General features: G+C 46.4%; 10 non-coding genes across 10 annotated transcripts; all 10 read left to right on the top strand.

The window, feature by feature from the left end:
- The first annotated feature begins 6,465 nt into the window (after window positions 1-6,465).
- trnal-aag (transfer RNA leucine (anticodon AAG)) lies at window positions 6,466-6,547 on the top strand. The gene has a single exon. It is a non-coding gene; the product is annotated as a tRNA-Leu (tRNA).
- A 1,625-nt stretch (window positions 6,548-8,172) lies between these two features.
- trnal-aag (transfer RNA leucine (anticodon AAG)) lies at window positions 8,173-8,254 on the top strand. Its single transcript has one exon. It is a non-coding gene; the product is annotated as a tRNA-Leu (tRNA).
- Window positions 8,255-9,879: 1,625 nt separating this feature from the next.
- trnal-aag (transfer RNA leucine (anticodon AAG)) lies at window positions 9,880-9,961 on the top strand. The gene has a single exon. It is a non-coding gene; the product is annotated as a tRNA-Leu (tRNA).
- Window positions 9,962-11,586: 1,625 nt separating this feature from the next.
- Window positions 11,587-11,668, top strand: trnal-aag (transfer RNA leucine (anticodon AAG)). The gene has a single exon. It is a non-coding gene; the product is annotated as a tRNA-Leu (tRNA).
- Window positions 11,669-13,279: 1,611 nt separating this feature from the next.
- trnal-cag (transfer RNA leucine (anticodon CAG)) lies at window positions 13,280-13,361 on the top strand. The gene has a single exon. It is a non-coding gene; the product is annotated as a tRNA-Leu (tRNA).
- Window positions 13,362-15,006: 1,645 nt separating this feature from the next.
- On the top strand, window positions 15,007-15,088 carry trnai-aau (transfer RNA isoleucine (anticodon AAU)). Its single transcript has one exon. It is a non-coding gene; the product is annotated as a tRNA-Ile (tRNA).
- A 3,307-nt stretch (window positions 15,089-18,395) lies between these two features.
- trnal-uag (transfer RNA leucine (anticodon UAG)) lies at window positions 18,396-18,477 on the top strand. Its single transcript has one exon. It is a non-coding gene; the product is annotated as a tRNA-Leu (tRNA).
- A 1,625-nt stretch (window positions 18,478-20,102) lies between these two features.
- Window positions 20,103-20,184, top strand: trnai-aau (transfer RNA isoleucine (anticodon AAU)). The gene has a single exon. It is a non-coding gene; the product is annotated as a tRNA-Ile (tRNA).
- A 3,307-nt stretch (window positions 20,185-23,491) lies between these two features.
- On the top strand, window positions 23,492-23,573 carry trnal-uag (transfer RNA leucine (anticodon UAG)). Its single transcript has one exon. It is a non-coding gene; the product is annotated as a tRNA-Leu (tRNA).
- Window positions 23,574-25,198: 1,625 nt separating this feature from the next.
- On the top strand, window positions 25,199-25,280 carry trnal-uag (transfer RNA leucine (anticodon UAG)). The gene has a single exon. It is a non-coding gene; the product is annotated as a tRNA-Leu (tRNA).
- Window positions 25,281-26,388: the final 1,108 nt, after the last annotated feature.

Genomic DNA, 26,388 nt, shown 5'->3' with positions numbered 1-26,388 from the left:
TCGTGCAGTCAACGATGCAGCGCCATGGCGATGCTGATAAACGAGCCCAGTATCTTTGAAGGAAGGTGGCCGCCTGTTTTAATAAATGGGTTTGATGGTGTAATGGTGATCATTCTGTATTTTGAATCCAGCGATCCGAATTCAAAGTTCGGTGGAACCTCAATCAATGAGGCTCGAGCTCCTTGTATAAATTTGGCCTTTTGTTCAAAGCAAATCGTATTGAACTAACTTGATAGAGTTTTTGATGAGGCAACGGAGTGGGTTGATGAGGGCAATGCGATTAATGTGGTGTTTTTTAACTTTCAAAAGGCGTTTGATAAATTGCCTCATAATAGGCTTGTCATCAAGATTGATATCCATAGAATAAAAGGAGCAGTGGCAACATGGATACAAAATTGCCTCAGTAACAGGAACCAGAGAGGATTGATGATCGGTTGTTTTTCGGATTGGAAGGAGGTGTACAGTAATGTTTCCCAAAGGTCGGTACTCGCACCACTGCCGCTTTTGACATTTATTAATGACTTGGACTTGGGTGTACAGGGCACAATTTCCAAATTTGCAGATGAGACAAATCTTGGAAGTATAGTGAACAGTGAGGAGGATAGTGATAGACTGCAAGTGGATATAGGTATTTCACCCAGAAAAATGCAAGGTGATACACCTTGGTCGGAAGAAGGAGGAGAAGCAACATAAATTAGAGTGCTCAAATCGAAGAGGGGTGCTGGAAAAGAGAGATCTGGTGGTTTATGTGCACAAATCGTTGAATGTAGCGAGGCAGGCTGAGAAAGCGGTTCAGAAAAGCAGACGGGATCCTGGGCTTTATAAATAGAGGCATAGAGTACGAAAGCACGTAATTCATGATGAACCTTTATAAAACATGAGTTCGACCACAACTGGAGTATTGTGTCCAATTCTGGTCACCGCACTTTTGGAAAAATGTGAAGGCCTAAGAGAGGGTGCAGAAAAGATGAACGAGAATGATTCCAGGGATGAGGGACTTTAGTTACGTGGATAGACTGGAGAAGCTGGGGTTGTTCTTCTTGGAACAGAGAAGATTGAGAGGAGATTTGAGAGAGGTATTTAAAATCATGAGCGGTGTTGACAGAATAGATGGAGACAAACTTTTCCCATTGGCGGAAGTGTCAAGAACCAGAGGACATCGATTTAGGTGACTGGCAAAAGAACCAAAGCTGACTTGAGGAAAAAGCTTTTTTAGTCAGTGAGTGGTTCGGATCAGGAATGCACTGCCAGGGGGCGTGGTGGAGGCAGATTCAATCGTGGCTTTCAAAGGGGAACTGAAAAATACTTGAAAGGAAAACATGTGCTGGGCCACGGGGACAGGGCGAGGAAGTGGGATTGGCTGCATTGCTTTTGCACAGAGTTGGCAGGACTCGATGTATCGATCGGCCTCCTTCCGTGCTGTAACCTTTCTATGAGTCTCTCAGCTCAGCCTATCTTTTGCTTTCCCAAATCTTCAGAAGAGAAAGTTGCTTCATGTGCAACGCTGCGCGTCACTGCACCAAAGAATGGTGTTTGCTGAATTTTTCTTTGCAATCTGCATTCAGCAGGCAAACATGTCGAAATTCAAAGCACTGTCTCTTGAAATGCAGGCATTGCTTGGATCGTGTCCTCGGGCAAAGTTTGCATTTTATTTTACGCCAATCTTCATGCATCAGTGCCTTGCAATATTTATTCACAGATTATCCGGCAAGATTGTAATAGGAGCAGAATCTGCGCTGAGCAGATTGAAACAGAAACAGTCACGAGGGAAGCAATGGGTTTGACGAGCAGCTGTGTGATTCGCAGAGCTTCGGAACGAAGCAGAAGGGAAAGGGTGGAAGCTGAAGGTATCGATGAGAACGGGCCGAGTCAAAGTGGCAGTTTGGAATTGTCCACTTCTTGCAGTTTTGCTGATGGGAGAGGTTCAGCAACAGTCAGTGATGCAGCGACATGGCCGTGCTGAGAAAAGAGTGAAGTGTCTTTGGATGGAGGTTGCGGCATATTTTCATGAATGGGTTCCATGGTGTAAAGTGAAACACATTAAATTCTGAATCTAGCGAACCGAGTTCGAATTTTGGTGGAGATTGTTATGTTTTTGGTTCTTTTGTTTGAAACTGCAGGACGAAAAAACAAAATGCAGCTGGAATCCACTCACTGCTGGTATGAAGTTGCTGCCTCAATCAATTAGGTTCCAGTTGTTTCAATCGGATTCAGTCCAAAAGTTACTTGTCGAATCTTGTGATCCAGGTGATGGTCACTGAAGAACTGGTTTTTGTTTTGAAGCTTTTGGCTTGTTTCTTTCAGCAGTTGAGTTGCGTGACAGACGGGCAGCGCTGCAGAGCTGTGAATGGCGGTTGACAGGTGCACATTTGGCAAGTTGGGGCGGCGCAGCAAGATCGGAAGTGTTCCGCCTTGGTCTTAATAGTTCTGTTCAAACATGCGATTGAATCAAGCAGAGGATAAATGTAAAGAGAGCTTATGGCGAAAAAGGAGCGATTACAGGCCATGAGCGAAAGTTTTTCAAATTATTGTGCTGCACGACACTGTGTGAGGATTGGGCAGATTTTAAAACGTGTGTCGGAAAGTAAAGTGCGATGTTGTGTGTGCGAAGAGCACAAGAAAGTTGTGCTTGAAGCTGCGCCCTTGAGGAAAGTTTCAGGTTGTCAGCAAAACGGCTACAGTGAAATCTCAAAAATAAATCCAGAAACTGCTGGCAACACTCAGCAGGTCAGGTATTATCTGTGGACAGATACGCGTCAGATACTCGCGAGCAATGCCAAATTCATCCACCGTGGCTTCGGATTGGAGCGAGGCCCAAGACTTCTGGTTGAATTTCAGGAAGGAAACAACACATCAAACGGTAAATGCAATAATGGCGCGGATGAGATACAAAACCATGCGTGCAGAGCACAATGGATTAGGAATCCATCACCTCAAACACTCGGCCACCTCGTCGCATGAATATTGCTCAGAAAGCCCATTCATTCCATTCGTTCAATGGAAAATCCTCGACGCAAAGGTCAAAATGCAAGAAAACCACATTTCAATCACCAGATATCAGATTCTGAAGGCAGAGCTTTGATAGCTGGGACCGTGGCCGAGCGGTCCAAGGCGCTGGATTAAGGCTCTTGTCTCTTTGGGGGCGTGGTTTAAATGCCAACGTGTAAAGTGCTTGCCATTTTTTCCTCATCACCAAACATCCTTCTTTTCCAAGCAGCACCGGGCGCGACATTGCTGTTGTTCGGGCATGACTGCCCCACCTGATGCGCTTCGCCTTGATCGTCTCCTCGTCCATGCTCTGCGTTGAAGTCGCAGTTTGTTCGGTTTCAATACGAGCTACAGTATAGTTTCGATTACCTCTTTTGTTCTCTTCCACATACACGAATAGAATGCAGCAAGAAATCAATCTTTTGCACAAAAAAGAAATATTTTTTGTTGCTGGCAAAAACCTAACCATTCCTTCGAATCCAGCACTCTCACATGCCTGTACTTGATGCTCCACAGTTCAAACTGGCCTGTTTTCCCCACTTTTTCTTCCTTCCACAGCCAATATGCCGCCTTTCCTTTCTTCCTTCCACTTCATGGAAACTATCCTGCGGAATTGCCGACTCCAGCATTCACTTTCATGACCTCACGCGTTTAAATTTGTTCTGCTGTGACCACTGTTTCTATTGGGCAGATGTCCGATTCGCACCAATGTTCATTTGCGCCTTGAAACCAGTCGATACATTTCGATCTGCGTGACCGCTCGACAGACAAACACGATGAAAGCAGGGCTGGCCTCTGGAAAGACAGCCGCCCGATTGTTCACGAATTTTACTTGTCGAATCTTGTGATCCAGGTGATGGTAACTGAAGAACTGGATTTTGTTTTGATGCTTTTTGGATTTTTTCTTTCAGCAGTTGAGTTGCGTGACCGACGGGCAGCGCTCCAGAGCTGCGATTGGCGGTTGAGGGGTGCACATTTGGTAAGTTGGGGCTGCCCAGGAAGATCGGAAGTATTCCGCCTTGATCTTAATAGTTCTGTTTAAACATGGGATTGAATCGAGTAGAGGATAAATGTAAAGAGCGCCTGTGGCGAAAAAGGAGCGATTGCAGGCCAAGAGCGAAAGGTGTTTCAAATTTTCGTGGCGCAGGAAGCTGTGTGCGGATAAGCCAGATTTTAAAGCGAGTGTGTCGGAAAGTAAAGAGCTATGTTGTGTGTGAGTAGAGCTCAAGAAATTTGTGCTTGAAGCTGCGCCCTTGAGTAAAGTTTAAAGTTGTCAGGAAAACGGCTATAGTGAAAGCTCAAAAATAAATCCAGAAACTGCTGGCAACACTCAGCAGGTCAGGTATTATCTGTGGACATATACTCGCTTTACCGGGGCGTCATTGTGCACTTTCTTGATCCTTCAAGTTATTCACATCTTACACTCGCAACACCTCCGTGCACCAATTTTTCCTTGCTGATTTGAGCAGAGATCAGCGAGCAATGCAAAATTCATCCACCGTGGCTTCGGATTGGAGCGAGGCCCAAGACATCTGGTTGAATTTCAGGAAGGAAGCGACACATCAAACGGTAAATGCAATAATGGCGCGGATGAGATACAAAACCATGCGTGCAGAGCACAATGGATTAGGAATCCATCACCTCAAACACTCGGCCACCTCGTCGCATGAATATTGCTCAGAAAGCCCATTTATTTGATTCGTTCAATGGAAAATCCTCGACTCAAAGGTCAAAATGCAATAAAACCACATTTCAATCACCAGATATCAGATTCTGAAGGCAGAGCGGTCTAAGGCGCTGGATTAGGGCTCCAATCTCTTCGGGGGCGTGGGTTCGAATCCCACCCCTGCCAGCGTGTAAAATGCTTGCTATTTTTTCCTCATCACCAAACATCCTTCTTTTCCAAGCAGCACCGGGCGCGACATTGCTGTTGTTCGGGCATGACTGCCCCACCTGATGCGCTTCGCCTTGATCGTATCCTCGTCCATGCTCTGCGTTGAGGTCGCAGTTTGTTCGGTTTGAATACGAGCAACAGTATAGTTTCGATTACCTCTTTTGTTCTCTACCACATACACTAATAGAATGCAGCAAGAAATCAATCTTTTGCACAAAAAATAAATATGTTTTGTTGCTGGCAAAAACCGAACCATTCCTTCAAATCCAGCACTCTCACATGCCTGTACTTGATGCTCCACAGTTCCAACTGGCCTGTTTTCCCAACTTTTTCTTCCTTTCACAGCCAATATGCCGCCTTTCCTTTCTTCCTTCCACTTCATGGAAACTATCCTGCGGCATTGCCGACTCCAGCATTCACTTTCATGATCTCACGCGTTTAAATTTGTTATGCTGTGACCACTGTTTCTATTGGGCAGATGTCCGATTCGCACCAATGTTCATTTGCGCCTTGTAAACAGTCGACACATTTCGATCTGCGTGACCGCTCGACAGACAAACACGATGAAAGCAGGGCTGGCCTCTGGAAAGACAGCCGCCCGATTATACACGAATTTTACTTGTCGAATCTTGTGATCCAGGTGATGGTAACTGAAGAACTTGATTTTGTTTTGATGCTTTTTGGATTTTTTCTTTCAGCAGTTGAGTTGCGTGACCGACGGGCAGCGCTACAGAGCTGCGAGTGCCAGTTGAGAGGTGCACATTTGGCAAGTTGGGGCGGCCCAGGAAGATCGGAAGTATTCCGCCTTGATCTTAATAGTTCTGTTTAAACATGGGATTGAATCGAGTAGAGGATAAATGTAAAGAGCGCCTGTGGCGAAAAAGGAGTGATTGCAGGCCAAGAGCGAAAGGTGTTTCAAATTTTCGTGGCGCAGGAAGCTGTGTGCGGATAAGCCAGATTTTAAAGCGAGTGTGTCGGAAAGTAAAGAGCGATGTTGTGTGTGAGGAGAGCTCAAGAAAGTTGTGCTTGAAGCTGCGCCCTTGAGTAAAGTTTCAAGTTGTCAGGAAAACGGCTATAGTGAAAGCTCAAAAATAAATCCAGAAACTGCTGGCAACACTCAGCAGGTCAGGTATTATCTGTGGACAGATACTCGCTTTACCGGGGCGTAATTGTGCACTTTCTTGATCCTTCACGTTATTCACATCTTACACTCGCAACACCTCCGTGCACCAATTTTTCCTTGCTGATTTGAGCAGAGATCAGCGAGCAATGCAAAATTCATCCACCGTGGCTTCGGATTGGAGCGAGGCCCAAGACATCTGGTTGAATTTCAGGAAGGAAGCGACGCATTAAACGGTAAATGCAATAATAGCGCGAATGACATACAAAACCATGCGTGCAGAGCACAATGGATTAGGAATCCATCACCTCAATCACTCGGCCACCTCGTCGCATGAATATTGCTCAGAAAGTCCATTTATTTGATTCGTTCAATGGAAAATCCTCGACTCAAAGGTCAAAATGCAAGAAAACCACATTTCAATCACCAGATATCAGATTCTGAAGGCAGAGCTTTGACAGGTGGTAGCGTGGCCGAGTGGTCTCGGACGCTGGATTAAGGCTCCAGTCTCTTCGGGGGCGTGGGTTCGAATCCCACCGCTGCCAGCGTGTAAAGTGCTTGCTACTTTTTCCTCATCACCAAACATCCTTCTTTTCCAAGCAGCACCGGGCGCAACATTGCTGTTGTTCGGGCATGACTGCCCCACCTGATGCGCTTCGCCTTGATCGGATCCTCGTCCATGCTCTGCGTTGAGGTCGCAGTTTGTTCGGTTTGAATACGAGCTACAGTATAGTTTCGATTACCTCTTTTGTTCTCTACCACATACACTAATAGAATGCAGCAAGAAATCAATCTTTCGCACAAAAAAGAAATATTTTTTGTTGCTGGCAAAAACCTAACCATTCCTTCAAATCCAGCACTCTCACATGCCGGTACTTGATGCACCACAGTTCAAACTGGCCTGTTTTCCCCACTTTTTTTTCCTTCCACAGCCAATATGCCGCCTTTCCTTTCTTCCTTCCACTTCATGGAAACTATCCTGCGGCATTGCCGACTCCAACATTAACTTTCATGATCTCACGCGTTTAAATTTGTCCTGCTGTGACCACTGTTTCTATTGGGCAGATGTCCGATTCGCACCAATGTTCATTTGCGCCTTGAAACCAGTGGACACATTTCGATCTGCGTGACCGCTCGACAGACAAACACGATGAAAGCAGGGCTGGCCTCTGGAAAGACAGCCGCCCGATTGTTCACGAATTTTACTTGTCGAATCTTGTGATCCAGGTGATGGTAACTGAAGAACTGGATTTTGTTTTGATGCTTTTTGGATTTTTTCTTTCAGCAGTTGAGTTGCGTGACCGACGGGCAGCGCGACAGAGCTGCGAGTGGCGGTTGAGAGGTGCACATTTGGCAAGTTGGGGCGGCCCAGGAAGATCGGAAGTATTACGCCTTGATCTTAATAGTTCTGTTTAAACATGGGATTGAATCGAGTAGAGGATAAATGTAAAGAGCGCCTGTGGCGAAAAAGGAGCGATTGCAGGCCAAGAGCGAAAGGTGTTTCAAATTTTCGTGGCGCAGGAAGCTGTGTGCGGATAAGCCAGATTTTAAAGCGAGTGTGTCGGAAAGTAAAGAGCGATGTTGTGTGTGAGTAGAGCTCAAGAAAGTTGTGCTTGAAGCTGCGCCCTTGAGTAAAGTTTCAAGTTGTCAGGAAAACGGCTATAGTGAAAGCTCAAAAATAAATCCAGAAACTGCTGGCAACACTCAGCAGGTCAGGTATTATCTGTGGATAGATACTCGCTTTACCGGGGCGTCATTGTGCACTTTCTTGATCCTTCACGTTATTCACATCTTACACTCGCAACACCTCCGTGCACCAATTTTTCCTTGCTGATTTGAGCAGAGATCAGCGAGCAATGCAAAATTCATCCACCGTGGCTTCGGATTGGAGCGAGGCCCAAGACATCTGGTTGAATTTCAGGAAGGAAGCGACACATCAAACGGTAAATGCAATAATGGCGCGGATGAGATACAAAACCATGCGTGCAGAGCACAATGGATTAGGAATCCATCACCTCAAACACTCGGCCACCTCGTCGCATGAATATTGCTCAGGAAGACCATTTATTTGATTCGTTCAATGGAAAATCCTCGACTCAAAGGTCAAAATGCAAGAAAACCACATTTCAATCACCAGATATCAGATTCTGAAGGCAGAGTTTTGACAGGTGGTAGCGTGGCCGAGCGGTCTAAGGCGCTGGATTAAGGCTCCAGTCTCTTCGGGGGCGTGGGTTCGAATCCCACCGCTGCCAGCGTGTAAAGTGCTTGCTATTTTTTCCTCATCACCAAACATCCTTCTTTTCCAAGCAGCACCGGGCGCGACATTGCTGTTGTTCGGGCATGACTGCCCCACCTGATGCGCTTCGCCTTGATCGTATCCTCGTCCATGCTCTGCGTTGAGGTCGCAGTTTGTTCGATTTGAATACGAGCTACAGTATAGTTTCGATTACCTCTTTTGTTCTCTACCACATACACTAATAGAATGCAGCAAGAAATCAATCTTTTGCACAAAAAAGAAATATTTTTTGTTGCTGGCAAAAACCGAACCATTCCTTCAAATCCAGCACTCTCACATGCCTGTACTTGATGCTCCACAGTTCAAACTGGCCTGTTTTCCCCACTTTTTCTTCCTTCCACAGCCAATATGCCGCCTTTCCTTTCTTCCTTCCACTTCATGGAAACTATCCTGCGGCATTGCCGACTCCAGCATTCACTTTCATGATCTCACGCGTTTAAATTTGTTCTGCTGTGACCACTGTTTCTATTGGGCAGATGTCCGATTCGCACCAATGTTCATTTGCGCCTTGAAACCAGTCGACACATTTCGATCTGCGTGACCGCTCGACAGACAAACACGATGAAAGCAGGGCTGGCCTCTGGAAAGACAGCCGCCCGATTGTTCACGAATTTTACTTGTCGAATCTTGTGATCCAGGTGATGGTAACTGAAGAACTGGATTTTGTTATGATGCTTTTTGGATTTTTTCTTTCAGCAGTTGAGTTGCGTGACCGACGGGCAGCGCGACAGAGCTGCGAGTGGCGGTTGAGAGGTGCACATTTGGCAAGTTGGGGCGGCCCAGGAAGATCGGAAGTATTCCGCCTTGATCTTAATAGTTCTGTTTAAACATGGGATTGAATCGAGTAGAGGATAAATGTAAAGAGCGCCTGTGGCGAAAAAGGAGCGATTTCAGGCCAAGAGCGAAAGGTGTTTCAAATTTTCGTGGCGCAGGAAGCTGTGTGCGGATAAGCCAGATTTTAAAGCGAGTGTGTCGAAAAGTAAAGAGCGATGTTGTGTGTGAGTAGAGCTCAAGAAAGTTGTGCTTGAAGCTGCGCCCTTGAGTAAAGTTTAAAGTTGTCAGGAAAACGGCTATAGTGAAAGCTCAAAAATAAATCCAGAAACTGCTGGCAACACTCAGCAGGTCAGGTATTATCTGTGGATAGATACTCGCTTTACCGGGGCGTCATTGTGCACTTTCTTGATCCTTCACGTTATTCACATCTTACACTCGCAACACCTCCGTGCACCAATTTTTCCTTGCTGATTTGAGCAGAGATCAGCGAGCAATGCAAAATTCATCCACCGTGGCTTCGGATTGGAGCGAGGCCCAAGACATCTGGTTGAATTTCAGGAAGGAAGCGACACATCAAACGGTAAATGCAATAATGGCGCGGATGAGATACAAAACCATGCGTGCAGAGCACAATGGATTAGGAATCCATCACCTCAAACACTCGGCCACCTCGTCGCATGAATATTGCTCAGAAAGACCATTTATTTGATTTTTTCAATGGAAAATCCTCGACTCAAAGGTCAAAATGCAAGAAAACCACATTTCAATCACCAGATATCAGATTCTGAAGGCAGAGCTTTGACAGGTGGTAGCGTGGCCGAGCGGTCTAAGGCGCTGGATTAAGGCTCCAGTCTCTTCGGGGGCGTGGGTTCGAATCCCACCGCTGCCAACGTGTAAAGTGCTTGCTATTTTTTCCTCATCACCAAACATCCTTCTTTTCCAAGCAGCACCGGGCGCGACATTGCTGTTGTTCGGGCATGACTGCCCCACCTGATGCGCTTCGCCTTGATCGTATCCTCGTCCATGCTCTGCGTTGAGGTCGCAGTTTGTTCGGTTTGAATACGAGCTACAGTATAGTTTCGATTACCTCTTTTGTTCTCTACCACATACACTAATAGAATGCAGCAAGAAATCAATCTTTTGCACAAAAAAGAAATATTTTTTGTTGCTGGCAAAAACCTAACCATTCCTTCAAATCCAGCACTCTCACATGCCTGTACTTGATGCTCCACAGTTCAAACTGGCCTGTTTTCCCAACTTTTTCTTCCTTCCACAGCCAATATGCCGCCTTTCCTTTCTTCCTTCCACTTCATGGAAACTATCCTGCGGCATTGCCGACTCCAGCATTCACTTTCATGATCTCACGCGTTTAAATTTGTTCTGCTGTGACCACTGTTTCTATTGGGCAGATGTCCGATTCGCACCAATGTTCATTTGCGCCTTGAAACCAGTCGACACATTTCGATCTGCGTGACCGCTTGACAGACAAACACGATGAAAGCAGGGCTGGCCTCTGGAAAGACAGCCGCCCGATTGTTCACGAATTTTACTTGTCGAATCTTGTGATCCAGGTGATGGTAACTGAAGAACTGGATTTTGTTTTGATGCTTTTTGGATTTTTTCTTTCAGCAGTTGAGTTGCCTGACCGACGGGCAGCGCTACAGAGCTGCGAGTGGCGGTTGAGAGTTGCACATTTGGCAATTTGGGGCGGCCCAGGAAGATCGGAAGTATTCCGCCTTGATCTTAATAGTTCTGTTTAAACATGGGATTGAATCGAGTAGACGATAAATGTAAAGAGCGCCTGTGGCGAAAAAGGAGCGATTGCAGGCCAAGAGCGAAAGGTGTTTCAAATTTTCGTGGCGCAGGAAGCTGTGTGCGGATAAGCCAGATTTTAAAGCGAGTGTGTCGGAAAGTAAAGAGCGATGTTGTGTGTGAGTAGAGCTCAAGAAAGTTGTGCTTGAAGCTGCGCCCTTGAGTAAAGTTTCAAGTTGTCAGGAAAACGGCTATAGTGAAAGCTCAAAAATAAATCCAGAAACTGCTGGCAACACTCAGCAGGTCAGGTATTATCTGTGGACAGAAACTCGCTTTACCGGGGCGTCATTGTGCACTTTCTTGATCCTTCAAGTTATTCACATCTTACACTCGCAACACCTCCGTGCACCAATTTTTCCTTGCTGATTTGAGCAGAGATCAGCGAGCAATGCAAAATTCATCCACCGTGGCTTCGGATTGGAGCGAGGCCCAAGACATCTGGTTGAATTTCAGGAAGGAAGCGACACATCAAACGGTAAATGCAATAATGGCGCGGATGAGATACAAAACCATGCGTGCAGAGCACAATGGATTAGGAATCCATCACCTCAAACACTCGGCCACCTCGTCGCATGAATATTGCTCAGAAAGCCCATTTATTTGATTCGTTCAATGGAAAATCCTCGACTCAAAGGTCAAAATGCAAGAAAACCACTTTTCAATCACCAGATATCAGATTCTGAAGGCAGAGCTTTGACAGGTGGTAGCGTGTCCGAGCGGTCTAAGGCTCTGGATTAAGGCTCCAGTCTCTTCGGTGGCGTGGGTTCGAATCCCACCGCTGCCAGCGTGTTAGGGGTTGCTATTTTTTCCTCATCACCAAACATCCTTCTTTTCCAAGCAGCACCGGGCGCGACATTGCTGTTGTTCGGGCATGACTGCCCCACCTGATGCGCTTCGCCTTGATCGTATCCTCGTTGAGGTCGCAGTTTGTTCGGTTTCAATACGAGCTGCAGTATAGTTTCGATTACCTCTTTTGTTCTCCACCACATACACTAATAGAATGCAGCAAGAAATCAATCTTTTGCACAAAAAAGAAATATTTTTTGTTTCTGGCAAAAACCGAACCATTCCTTCAAATTCAGCACTCTCACATGCCTGTACTTGATGCTCCAAAGTTCAAACTGGCCTGTTTTCCCCACTTTTTCTTCCTTCCACAGCCAATATGCCGCCTTTCCTTTCTTCCTTCCACTTCATGGAAACTATCCTGCGGCATTGCCGATTCCAGCATTCACTTTCATGATCTCACGCGTTTAAATTTGTTCTGCTGTGACCACTGTTTCTATTGGGCAGATGTCCGATTCGCACCAATGTTCATTTGCGCCTTGAAACCAGTCGACACATTTCGATCTGCGTGACCGCTCGACAGACAAACACGATGAAAGCAGGGCTGGCCTCTGGAAAGACAGCCGCCCGATTGTTCACGAATTTTACTTGTCGAATCTTGTGATCCAGGTGATGGTAACTGAAGAACTGGATTTTGTTTTGATGCTTTTTGGATTTTTTCTTTCAGCAGTTGAGTTGCGTGACCGACGGGCAGCGCGACAGAGCTGCGAGTGGCGGTTGAGAGGTGCACATTTGGCAAGTTGGCGCGGCCCAGGAAGATCGGAAGTATTCCGCCTTGATCTTAATAGTTCTGTTTAAACATGGGATTGAATCGAGTAGAGGATAAATGTAAAGAGCGCCTGTGGCGAAAAAGGAGCGATTGCAGGCCAAGTGCGAAAGGTGTTTCAAATTTTTGTGGCGCAGGAAGCTGTGTGCGGATAAGCCAGATTTTAAAGCGAGTGTGTTGGAAAGTAAAGAGCGATGTTGTGTGTGAGTAGAGCTCAAGAAAGTTGTGCTTGAAGCTGCGCCCTTGAGTAAAGTTTCAAGTTGTCAGGAAAACGGCTATAGTGAAAGCTCAAAAATAAATCCAGAAACTGCTGGCAACACTCAGCAGGTCAGGTATTATCTGTGGACAGATACTCGCTTTACCGGGGCGTCATTGTGCACTTTCTTGATCCTTCACGTTATTCTCATCTTACACTCGCAACACCTCCGTGCACCAATTTTTCCTTGCTGATTTGAGCAGAGATCAGCGAGCAATGCAAAATTCATCCACCGTGGCTTCGGATTGGAGCGAGGCCCAAGACATCTGGTTGAATTTCAGGAAGGAAGCGACACATCAAACGGTAAATGCAATAATGGCGCGGATGAGATACAAAACCATGCGTGCAGAGCACAATGGATTAGGAATCCATCACCTCAAACACTCGGCCACTTCGTCGCATGAATATTGCTCAGAAAGTCCATTTATTTGATTCGTTCAATGGAAAATCCTCGACTCAAAGGTCAAAATGCAAGAAAACCACATTTCAATCACCAGATATCAGATTCTGAAGGCAGAGCTTTCACACGTGGTAGCGTGGCCGAGCGGTCTAAGGCGCTGGATTCAGGCTCCAGTCTCTTCGGGGGCGTGGGTTCGAATCCCACCGCTGCCAGCGTGTAAAGTGCTTGCTATTTTTTCCTCATCACCAAACATCCTTCTTTTCCAAGCAGCACCGGGCGCAACATTGCTGTTGTTCGGGCATCACTGCCCCACCTGATGCGCTTCGCCTTGATCGTATCCTCGTCCATGCTCTGCGTTGAGGTCGCAGTTTGTTCGGTTTGAATACGAGCTACAGTATAGTTTCGATTACCTCTTTTGTTCTCCACCACATACACTAATAGAATGCAGCAAGAAATCAATCTTTTGCACAAAAAATAAATATTTTTTGTGCAAAATAAATATTTTTTGTTGCTGGCAAAAACCTAACCATTCCTTCAAATCCAGCACTCTCACATGCCTGTACTTGATGCTCCACAGTTCAAACTGGCCTGTTTTCCCAACTTTTTCTTCCTTCCACAGCCAATATGCCGCCTTTCCTTTCTTCCTTCCACTTCATGGAAACTATCCTGCGGCATTGCCGACTCCAGCATTCACTTTCATGATCTCACGCGTTTAAATTTGTTCTGCTGTGACCACTGTTTCTATTGGGCAGATGTCCGATTCGCACCAATGTTCATTTGCGCCTTGAAACCAGTCGACACATTTCGATCTGCGTGACCGCTCAACAGACAAACACGATGAAAGCAGGGCTGGCCTCTGGAAAGACAGCCGCCCGATTGTTCACGAATTTTACTTGTCGAATCTTGTGATCCAGGTGATGGTAACTGAAGAACTGGATTTTGTTTTGATGCTTTTTGGATTTTTTCTTTCAGCAGTTGAGTTGCGTGACCGACGGGCAGCGCGACAGAGCTGCGAGTGCCAGTTGAGAGGTGCACATTTGGCAAGTTGGGGCGGCCCAGGAAGATCGGAAGTATTCCGCCTTGATCTTAATAGTTCTGTTTAAACATGGGATTGAATCGAGTAGAGGATAAATGTAAAGAGCGCCTGTGGCGAAAAAGGAGTGATTGCAGGCCAAGAGCGAAAGGTGTTTCAAATTTTCGTGGCGCAGGAAGCTGTGTGCGGATAAGCCAGATTTTAAAGCGAGTGTGTCGGAAAGTAAAGAGCGATGTTGTGTGTGAGTAGAGCTCAAGAAAGTTGTGCTTGAAGCTGCGCCCTTGAGTAAAGTTTCAAGTTGTCAGGAAAACGGCTATAGTGAAAGCTCAAAAATAAATCCAGAAACTGCTGGCAACACTCAGCAGGTCAGGTATTATCTGTGGATAGATACTCGCTTTACTGGGGCGTCATTGTGCACTTTCTTGATCCTTCACGTTATTCACATCTTACACTCGCAACACCTCCGTGCACCAATTTTTCCTTGCTGATTTGAGCAGAGATCAGCGAGCAATGCAAAATTCACCCACCGTGGCTTCGGATTGGAGCGAGGCCCAAGACATCTGGTTGAATTTCAGGAAGGAAGCGACACATCAAACGGTCAATGCAATAATGGCGCGGATGAGATACAAAACCATGCGTGCAGAGCACAATGGATTAGGAATCCATCACCTCAAACACTCGGCCACCTCGTCGCATGAATATTGCTCAGGAAGACCATTTATTTGATTCGTTCAATGGAAAATCCTCGACTCAAAGGTCAAAATGCAAGAAAACCACATTTCAATCACCAGATATCAGATTCTGAAGGCAGAGCTTTGACAGGTGGTAGCGTGGACGAGCGGTCTAAGGCGCTGGATTAATGCTCCAGTCTCTTCGGGGGCGTGGGTTCGAATCCCACCGCTGCCAGCGTGTAAAGTGCTTGCTATTTTTTCCTCATCACCAAACATCCTTCTTTTCCAAGCAGCACCGGGCGCGACATTGCTGTTGTTCGGGCATGACTGCCCCACCTGATGCGCTTCGCCTTGATCGTATCCTCGTCCATGCTCTGCGTTGAGGTCGCAGTTTGTTCGGTTTGAATACGAGCTACAGTATAGTTTCGATTACCTCTTTTGTTCTCTACCACATACACTAATAGAATGCAGCAAGAAATCAATCTTTTGCTGGCAAAAACCGAACCATTCCTTCAAATCCAGCACTCTCACATGCCTGTACTTGATGCTCCACAGTTCAAACTGGCCTGTTTTCCCCACTTTTTCTTCCTTCCACAGCCAATATGCCGCCTTTCCTTTCTTCCATCCACTTCATGGAAACTATCCTGCGGCATTGCCGACTCCAGCATTCACTTTCATGATCTCACGCGTTTAAATTTGTTCTGCTGTGACCACTGTTTCTATTGGGCAGATGTCCGATTCGCACCAATGTTCATTTGCGCCTTGAAACCAGTCGACACATTTCGATCTGCGTGACCGCTCGACAGACAAACACGATGAAAGCAGGGCTGGCCTCTGGAAAGACAGCCGCCCGATTGTTCACGAATTTTACTTGTCGAATCTTGTGATCCAGGTGATGGTAACTGAAGAACTGGATTTTGTTTTGATGCTTTTTGGATTTTTTCTTTCAGCAGTTGAGTTGCGTGACCGACGGGCAGAGCTACAGAGCTGCGAGTGGCGGTTGAGAGGTGCACATTTGGCAAGTTGGGGCGGCCCAGGAAGATCGGAAGTATTCCGCCTTGATCTTAATAGTTCTGTTTAAACATGGGATTGAATCGAGTAGAGGATAAATGTAAAGAGCGCCTGTGGCGAAAAAGGAGCGATTGCAGGCCAAGAGCGAAAGGTGTTTCAAATTTTCGTGGCGCAGGAAGCTGTGTGCGGATAAGCCAGATTTTAAAGCGAGTGTGTCGGAAAGTAAAGAGCGATGTTGTGTGTGAGTAGAGCTCAAGAAAGTTGTGCTTGAAGCTGCGCCCTTGAGTAAAGTTTCAAGTTGTCAGGAAAACGGCTATAGTGAAAGCTCAAAAATAAATCCAGAAACTGCTGGCAACACTCAGCAGGTCAGGTACTATCTGTGGACAGATACTCGCTTTACCGGGGCGTAATTGTGCACTTTCTTGATCCTTCACGTTATTCACATCTTACACTCGCAACACCTCCGTGCACCAATTTTTCCTTGCTGATTTGAGCAGAGATCAGCGAGCAATGCAAAATTCATCCACCGTGGCTTCGGATTGGAGCGAGGCCCAAGACATCTGGTTGAATTTCAGGAAGGAAGCGACGCATCAAACGGTAAATGCAATAATGGCGCGAATGAGATACAAAACCATGCGTGCAGAGCACAATGGATTAGGAATCCATCACCTCAAACACTCGGCCACCTCGTAGCATGAATATTGCTCAGAAAGTCCATTTATTTGATTCGTTCAATGGAAAATCCTCGACTCAAAGGTCAAAATGCAAGAAAACCACATTTCAATCACCAGATATCAGATTCTGAAGGCAGAGATTTGACACGTGGTATCGTGGACGGGCGGTCTAAGACGCTGGATTAAGGCTCCAGTCTCTTCGGGGGCGTGGGTTCGAATCCCACCGCTGCCAACGTGTAAAGTGCTTGCTATTTTTTCCTCATCACCAAACATCCTTCTTTTCCAAGCAGCACCGGGCGCGACATTGCTGTTGTTCGGGCATGACTGCCCCACCTGATGCGCTTCGCCTTGATCGTATCCTCGTCCATGCTCTGCGTTGAGGTCGCAGTTTGTTCGGTTTGAATACGAGCAACAGTATCGTTTCGATTACCTCTTTTGTTCTCTACCACATACACTAATAGAATGCAGCAAGAAATCAATCTTTTGCACAAAAAAGAAATATTTTTTGTTGCTGGCAAAAACCGAACCATTCCTTCAAATCCAGCACTCTCACATGCCTGTACTTGATGCTCCACAGTTCAAACTGGCCTGTTTTCCCCACTTTTTCTTCCTTCCACAGCCAATATGCCGCCTTTCCTTTCTTCCTTCCACTTCATGGAAACTATCCTGCGGCATTGCCGACTCCAGCATTCACTTTCATGATCTCACGCGTTTAAATTTGTTCTGCTGTGACCACTGTTTCTATTGGGCAGATGTCCGATTCGCACCAATGTTCATTTGCGCCTTGAAACCAGTCGACACATTTCGATCTGCGTGACCGCTCGACAGACAAACACGATGAAAGCAGGGCTGGCCTCTGGAAAGACAGCCGCCCGATTGTTCACGAATTTTACTTGTCGAATCTTGTGATCCAGGTGATGGTAACTGAAGAACTGGATTTTGTTTTGATGCTTTTTGGATTTTTTCTTTCAGCAGTTGAGTTGCGTGACCGACGGGCAGCGCTACAGAGCTGCGAGTGGCGGTTGAGAGGTGCACATTTGGCAAGTTGGGGCGGCCCAGGAAGATCGGAAGTATTCCGCCTTGATCTTAATAGTTCTGTTTAAACATGGGATTGAATCGAGTAGACGATAAATGTAAAGAGCGCCTGTGGCGAAAAAGGAGCGATTGCAGGCCAAGAGCGAAAGGTGTTTCAAATTTTCGTGGCGCAGGAAGCTGTGTGCGGATAAGCCAGATTTTAAAGCGAGTGTGTCGGAAAGTAAAGAGCGATGTTGTGTGTGAGTAGAGCTCAAGAAAGTTGTGCTTGAAGCTGCGCCCTTGAGTAAAGTTTAAAGTTGTCAGGAAAACGGCTATAGTGAAAGCTCAAAAATAAATCCAGAAACTGCTGGCAACACTCAGCAGGTCAGGTATTATCTGTGGACAGATACTCGCTTTACCGGGGCGTAATTGTGCACTTTCTTGATCCTTCACGTTATTCACATCTTACACTCGCAACACCTCCGTGCACCAATTTTTCCTTGCTGATTTGAGCAGAGATCAGCGAGCAATGCAAAATTCATCCACCGTGGCTTCGGATTGGAGCGAGGCCCAAGACATCTGGTTGAATTTCAGGAAGGAAGCGACGCATCAAACGGTAAATGCAATAATGGCGCGAATGAGATACAAAACCATGCGTGCAGAGCACAATGGATTAGGAATCCATCACCTCAAACACTCGGCCACCTCGTCGCATGAATATTGTTCAGAAAGTCCATTTATTTGATTCGTTCAATGGAAAATCCTCGACTCAAAGGTCAAAATGCAAGAAAACCACATTTCAATCACCAGATATCAGATTCTGAAGGCAGAGCTTTGACACGTGGTAGCGTGGCCGAGCGGACTAAGACGCTGGATTTAGGCTCCAGTCTCTTCGGGGGCGTGGGTTCGAATCCCACCGCTGCCAACATGTAAAGTGCTTGCTATATTTTCGTCATCACCAAACATCCTTCTTTTCCAAGCAGCACCGGGCGCGACATTGCTGTTGTTCGGGCATGACTGCCCCACCTGATGCGCTTCGCCTTGATCGTATCCTCGTCCATGCTCTGCGTTGAGGTCGCAGTTTGTTCGGTTTGAATCCGAGCTACAGTGTAGTTTCGATTCCCTCTTTTGTTCTCTAACACATACACTAATAGAATGCAGCAAGAAATCAATCTTTTGCACAAAAAAGAAATATTTTTTGTTGCTGGCAAAAACCGAACCATTCCTTCAAATCCAGCACTCTCACATGCCTGTACTTGATGCTCCACAGTTCAAACTGGCCTGTTTTCCCAACTTTTTCTTCCTTCCACAGCCAATATGCCGCCTTTCCTTTCTTCCTTCCACTTCATGGAAACTATCCTGCGGCATTGCCGACTCCAGCATTCACTTTCATGATCTCACGCGTTTAAATTTGTTCTGCTGTGACCACTGTTTCTATTGGGCAGATGTCCGATTCGCACCAATGTTCATTTGCGCCTTGAAACCAGTCGACACATTTCGATCTGCGTGACCGCTTGACAGACAAACACGATGAAAGCAGGGCTGGCCTCTGGAAAGACAGCCGCCCGATTGTTCACGAATTTTACTTGTCGAATCTTGTGATCCAAGTGATGGTAACTGAAGAACTGGATTTTGTTTTGATGCTTTTTGGATTTTTTCTTTCAGCAGTTGAGTTGCGTGACCGACGGGCAGCGCTACAGAGCTGCGAGTGGCGGTTGAGAGGTGCACATTTGGCAAGTTGGGGCGGCCCAGGAAGATCGGAAGTATTCCGCCTTGATCTTAATAGTTCTGTTTAAACATGGGATTGAATCGAGTAGACGATAAATGTAAAGAGCGCCTGTGGCGAAAAAGGAGCGATTGCAGGCCAAGAGCGAAAGGTGTTTCAAATTTTCGTGGCGCAGGAAGCTGTGTGCGGATAAGCCAGATTTTAAAGCGAGTGTGTCGGAAAGTAAAGAGCGATGTTGTGTGTGAGTAGAGCTCAAGAAAGTTGTTCTTGAAGCTGCGCCCTTGAGTAAAGTTTCAAGTTGTCAGGAAAACGGCTATAGTGAAAGCTCAAAAATAAATCCAGAAACTGCTGGCAACACTCAGCAGGTCAGGTATTATCTGTGGATAGATACTCGCTTTACCGGGGCGTCATTGTGCACTTTCTTGATCCTTCACGTTATTCACATCTTACACTCGCAACACCTCCGTGCACCAATTTTTCCTTGCTGATTTGAGCAGAGATCAGCGAGCAATGCAAAATTCATCCACCGTGGCTTCGGATTGGAGCGAGGCGCAAGACATCTGTTTGAATTTCAGGAAGGAAGCGACACATCAAACAGTAAATGCAATAATGGCGCGGATGAGATACAAAACCATGCGTGCAGAGCACAATGGATTAGGAATCCATCACCTCAAACACTCGGCCACCTCGTCGCATGAATATTGCTCAGAAAGACCATTTATTTGATTCGTTCAATGGAAAATCCTCGACTCAAAGGTCAAAATGCAAGAAAACCACATTTCAATCACCAGATATCAGATTCTGAAGGCAGAGCTTTGACAGGTGGTAGCGTGGACGAGCGGTCTAAGGCGCTGGATTAATGCTCCAGTCTCTTCGGGGGCGTGGGTTCGAATCCCACCGCTGCCAGCGTGTAAAGTGCTTGCTATTTTTTCCTCATCACCAAACATCCTTCTTTTCCAAGCAGCACCGGGCGCGACATTGCTGTTGTTCGGGCATGACTGCCCCACCTGATGCGCTTCGCCTTGATCGTATCCTCGTCCATGCTCTGCGTTGAGGTCGCAGTTTGTTCGGTTTGAATACGAGCTACAGTATAGTTTCGATTACCTCTTTTGTTCTCTACCACATACACTAATAGAATGCAGCAAGAAATCAATCTTTTGCTGGCAAAAACCGAACCATTCCTTCAAATCCAGCACTCTCACATGCCTGTACTTGATGCTCCACAGTTCAAACTGGCCTGTTTTCCCCACTTTTTCTTCCTTCCACAGCCAATATGCCGCCTTTCCTTTCTTCCATCCACTTCATGGAAACTATCCTGCGGCATTGCCGACTCCAGCATTCACTTTCATGATCTCACGCGTTTAAATTTGTTCTGCTGTGACCACTGTTTCTATTGGGCAGATGTCCGATTCGCACCAATGTTCATTTGCGCCTTGAAACCAGTCGACACATTTCGATCTGCGTGACCGCTCGACAGACAAACACGATGAAAGCAGGGCTGGCCTCTGGAAAGACAGCCGCCCGATTGTTCACGAATTTTACTTGTCGAATCTTGTGATCCAGGTGATGGTAACTGAAGAACTGGATTTTGTTTTGATGCTTTTTGGATTTTTTCTTTCAGCAGTTGAGTTGCGTGACCGACGGGCAGAGCTACAGAGCTGCGAGTGGCGGTTGAGAGGTGCACATTTGGCAAGTTGGGGCGGCCCAGGAAGATCGGAAGTATTCCGCCTTGATCTTAATAGTTCTGTTTAAACATGGGATTGAATCGAGTAGAGGATAAATGTAAAGAGCGCCTGTGGCGAAAAAGGAGCGATTGCAGGCCAAGAGCGAAAGGTGTTTCAAATTTTCGTGGCGCAGGAAGCTGTGTGCGGATAAGCCAGATTTTAAAGCGAGTGTGTCGGAAAGTAAAGAGCGATGTTGTGTGTGAGTAGAGCTCAAGAAAGTTGTGCTTGAAGCTGCGCCCTTGAGTAAAGTTTCAAGTTGTCAGGAAAACGGCTATAGTGAAAGCTCAAAAATAAATCCAGAAACTGCTGGCAACACTCAGCAGGTCAGGTACTATCTGTGGACAGATACTCGCTTTACCGGGGCGTAATTGTGCACTTTCTTGATCCTTCACGTTATTCACATCTTACACTCGCAACACCTCCGTGCACCAATTTTTCCTTGCTGATTTGAGCAGAGATCAGCGAGCAATGCAAAATTCATCCACCGTGGCTTCGGATTGGAGCGAGGCCCAAGACATCTGGTTGAATTTCAGGAAGGAAGCGACGCATCAAACGGTAAATGCAATAATGGCGCGAATGAGATACAAAACCATGCGTGCAGAGCACAATGGATTAGGAATCCATCACCTCAAACACTCGGCCACCTCGTAGCATGAATATTGCTCAGAAAGTCCATTTATTTGATTCGTTCAATGGAAAATCCTCGACTCAAAGGTCAAAATGCAAGAAAACCACATTTCAATCACCAGATATCAGATTCTGAAGGCAGAGATTTGACACGTGGTATCGTGGACGGGCGGTCTAAGACGCTGGATTAAGGCTCCAGTCTCTTCGGGGGCGTGGGTTCGAATCCCACCGCTGCCAACGTGTAAAGTGCTTGCTATTTTTTCCTCATCACCAAACATCCTTCTTTTCCAAGCAGCACCGGGCGCGACATTGCTGTTGTTCGGGCATGACTGCCCCACCTGATGCGCTTCGCCTTGATCGTATCCTCGTCCATGCTCTGCGTTGAGGTCGCAGTTTGTTCGGTTTGAATACGAGCTACAGTATAGTTTCGATTACCTCTTTTGTTCTCTACCACATACACTAATAGAATGCAGCAAGAAATCAATCTTTTGCACAAAAAAGAAATATTTTTTGTTGCTGGCAAAAACCGAACCATTCCTTCAAATCCAGCACTCTCACATGCCTGTACTTGATGCTCCACAGTTCAAACTGGCCTGTTTTCCCCACTTTTTCTTCCTTCCACAGCCAATATGCCGCCTTTCCTTTCTTCCTTCCACTTCATGGAAACTATCCTGCGGCATTGCCGACTCCAGCATTCACTTTCATGATCTCACGCGTTTAAATTTGTTCTGCTGTGACCACTGTTTCTATTGGGCAGATGTCCGATTCGCACCAATGTTCATTTGCGCCTTGAAACCAGTCGACACATTTCGATCTGCGTGACCGCTCGACAGACAAACACGATGAAAGCAGGGCTGGCCTCTGGAAAGACAGCCGCCCGATTGTTCACGAATTTTACTTGTCGAATCTTGTGATCCAGGTGATGGTAACTGAAGAACTGGATTTTGTTTTGATGCTTTTTGGATTTTTTCTTTCAGCAGTTGAGTTGCGTGACCGACGGGCAGCGCTACAGAGCTGCGAGTGGCGGTTGAGAGGTGCACATTTGGCAAGTTGGGGCGGCCCAGGAAGATCGGAAGTATTCCGCCTTGATCTTAATAGTTCTGTTTAAACATGGGATTGAATCGAGTAGACGATAAATGTAAAGAGCGCCTGTGGCGAAAAAGGAGCGATTGCAGGCCAAGAGCGAAAGGTGTTTCAAATTTTCGTGGCGCAGGAAGCTGTGTGCGGATAAGCCAGATTTTAAAGCGAGTGTGTCGGAAAGTAAAGAGCGATGTTGTGTGTGAGTAGAGCTCAAGAAAGTTGTGCTTGAAGCTGCGCCCTTGAGTAAAGTTTAAAGTTGTCAGGAAAACGGCTATAGTGAAAGCTCAAAAATAAATCCAGAAACTGCTGGCAACACTCAGCAGGTCAGGTATTATCTGTGGACAGATACTCGCTTTACCGGGGCGTAATTGTGCACTTTCTTGATCCTTCACGTTATTCACATCTTACACTCGCAACACCTCCGTGCACCAATTTTTCCTTGCTGATTTGAGCAGAGATCAGCGAGCAATGCAAAATTCATCCACCGTGGCTTCGGATTGGAGCGAGGCCCAAGACATCTGGTTGAATTTCAGGAAGGAAGCGACGCATCAAACGGTAAATGCAATAATGGCGCGAATGAGATACAAAACCATGCGTGCAGAGCACAATGGATTAGGAATCCATCACCTCAAACACTCGGCCACCTCGTCGCATGAATATTGCTCAGAAAGACCATTTATTTGATTCGTTCAATGGAAAATCCTCGACTCAAAGGTCAAAATGCAAGAAAACCACATTTCAATCACCAGATATCAGATTCTGAAGGCAGAGCTTTGACAGGTGGTAGCGTGGCCCAGCGGTCTAGGGCGCTGGATTTAGGCTCCAGTCTCTTCGGGGGCGTGGCTTCGAATCCCACCGCTGCCAGTGTGTAAAGTGCTTGCTATTTTTTCGTCATCACCAAACATCCTTCTTTTCCAAGCAGCACCGGGCGCGACATTGCTGTTGTTCGGGCATGACTGCCCCACCTGATGCGCTTCGCCTTGATCGTATCCTCGTCCATGCTCTGCGTTGAGGTCGCAGTTTGTTCGGTTTGAATACGAGCTACAGTGTAGTTTCGATTACCTCTTTTGTTCTCTACCACATACACTAATAGAATGCAGCAAGAAATCAATCTTTTGCACAAAAAAGAAATATTTTTTGTTGCTGGCAAAAACCTCACCATTCCTTCAAATCCAGCACTCTCACATGCCTGTACTGGATGCTCCACAGTTCAAACTTGCCTGTTTTCCCCACTTTTTCTTCCTTCCACAGCCAATATGCCGCCTTTCCTTTCTTCCTTCCACTTCATGGAAACTATCCTGCGGCATTGCCGACTCCAGCATTCACTTTCATGATCTCACGCGTTTAAATTTGTTCTGCTGTGACCACTGTTTCTATTGGGCAGATGTCCGATTCGCACCAATGTTCATTTGCGCCTTGAAACCAGTCGACACATTTCGATCTGCGTGACCGCTTGACAGACAAACACGATGAAAGCAGGGCTGGCCTCTGGAAAGACAGCCGCCCGATTGTTCACGAATTTTACTTGTCGAATCTTGTGATCCAGGTGATGGTAACTGAAGAACTGGATTTTGTTTTGATGCTTTTTGGATTTTTTCTTTCAGCAGTTGAGTTGCGTGACCGACGGGCAGCGCTACAGAGCTGCGAGTGGCGGTTGAGAGGTGCACATTTGGCAAGTTGGGGCGGCCCAGGAAGATCGGAAGTATTCCGCCTTGATCTTAATAGTTCTGTTTAAACATGGGATTGAATCGAGTAGACGATAAATGTAAAGAGCGCCTGTGGCGAAAAAGGAGCGATTGCAGGCCAAGAGCGAAAGGTGTTTCAAATTTTCGTGGCGCAGGAAGCTGTGTGCGGATAAGCCAGATTTTAAAGCGAGTGTGTCGGAAAGTAAAGAGCGATGTTGTGTGTGAGTAGAGCTCAAGAAAGTTGTTCTTGAAGCTGCGCCCTTGAGTAAAGTTTCAAGTTGTCAGGAAAACGGCTCTCGTGAAAGCTCAAAAATAAATCCAGAAACTGCTGGCAACACTCAGCAGGTCAGGTATTATCTGTGGATAGATACTCGCTTTACCGGGGCGTCATTGTGCACTTTCTTGATCCTTCACGTTATTCACATGTTACACTCGCAACACCTCCGTGCACCAATTTTTCCTTGCTGATTTGAGCAGAGATCAGCGAGCAATGCAAAATTCATCCACCGTGGCTTCGGATTGGAGCGAGGCCCAAGACATCTGGTTGAATTTCAGGAAGGAAGCGACACATCAAACGGTAAATGCAATAATGGCGCGGATGAGATACAAAACCATGCGTGCAGAGCACAATGGATTAGGAATCCATCACCTCAAACACTCGGCCACCTCGTCGCATGAATATTGCTCAGAAAGACCATTTATTTGATTCGTTCAATGGAAAATCCTCGACTCAAAGGTCAAAATGCAAGAAAACCACATTTCAATCACCAGATATCAGATTCTGAAGGCAGAGCTTTGACAGGTGGTAGCGTGGCCCAGCGGTCTAAGGCGCTGGATTTAGGCTCCAGTCTCTTCGGGGGCGTGGGTTCGAATCCCACCGCTGCCAGTGTGTAAAGTGCTTGCTATTTTTTCGTCATCACCAAACATCCTTCTTTTCCAAGCAGCACCGGGCGCGACATTGCTGTTGTTCGGGCATGACTGCCCCACATGATGCGATTCGCCTTGATCGCATCCTCGTCCATGCTCTGCGTTGAGGTCGCAGTTTGTTCGGTTTGAATACGAGCTACAGTGTAGTTTCGATTACCTCTTTTGTTCTCTACCACATACACTAATAGAATGCAGCAAGAAATCAATCTTTTGCACAAAAAAGAAATATTTTTTGTTGCTGGCAAAAACCTAACCATTCCTTCAAATCCAGCACTCTCACATGCCTGTACTTGATGCTCCACAGTTCAAACTGGCCTGTTTTCCCCACTTTTTCTTCCTTCCACAGCCAATATGCCGCCTTTCCTTTCTTCCTTCCACTTCATGGAAACTATCCTGCGGCATTGCCGACTCCAGCATTCACTTTCATGATCTCACGCGTTTAAATTTGTTCTGCTGTGACCACTGTTTCGATTGGGCAGATGTCCGATTCGCACCAATGTTCATTTGCGCCTTGAAACCAGTCGACACATTTCGATCTGCGTGACCGCTTGACAGACAAACACGATGAAAGCAGGGCTGGCCTCTGGAAAGACAGCCGCCCAATTGTTCACGAATTTTACTTGTCGAATCTTGTGATCCAGGTGATGGTAACTGAAGAACTGGATTTTGTTTTGATGCTTTTTGGATTTTTTCTTTCAGCAGTTGAGTTGCGTGACCGACGGGCAGCGCTACAGAGCTGCGAGTGGCGGTTGAGAGGTGCACATTTGGCAAGTTGGGGCGGCCCAGGAAGATCGGAAGTATTCCGCCTTGATCTTAATAGTTCTGTTTAAACATGGGATTGAATCGAGTAGACGATAAATGTAAAGAGCGCCTGTGGCGAAAAAGGAGCGATTGCAGGCCAAGAGCGAAAGGTGTTTCAAATTTTCGTGGCGCAGGAAGCTGTGTGCGGATAAGCCAGATTTTAAAGCGAGTGTGTCGGAAAGTAAAGAGCGATGTTGTGTGTGAGTAGAGCTCAAGAAAGTTGTTCTTGAAGCTGCGCCCTTGAGTAAAGTTTCAAGTTGTCAGGA

The sequence above is a fragment of the Heptranchias perlo genome, chromosome 35 (assembly GCF_035084215.1).
Source record: "Heptranchias perlo isolate sHepPer1 chromosome 35, sHepPer1.hap1, whole genome shotgun sequence".
Lineage (NCBI taxonomy): Eukaryota > Metazoa > Chordata > Chondrichthyes > Hexanchiformes > Hexanchidae > Heptranchias > Heptranchias perlo.
The sequence above is the reverse complement of the archived record's forward strand: the minus strand, read 5'-3'. Positions and strand labels throughout refer to the sequence as shown.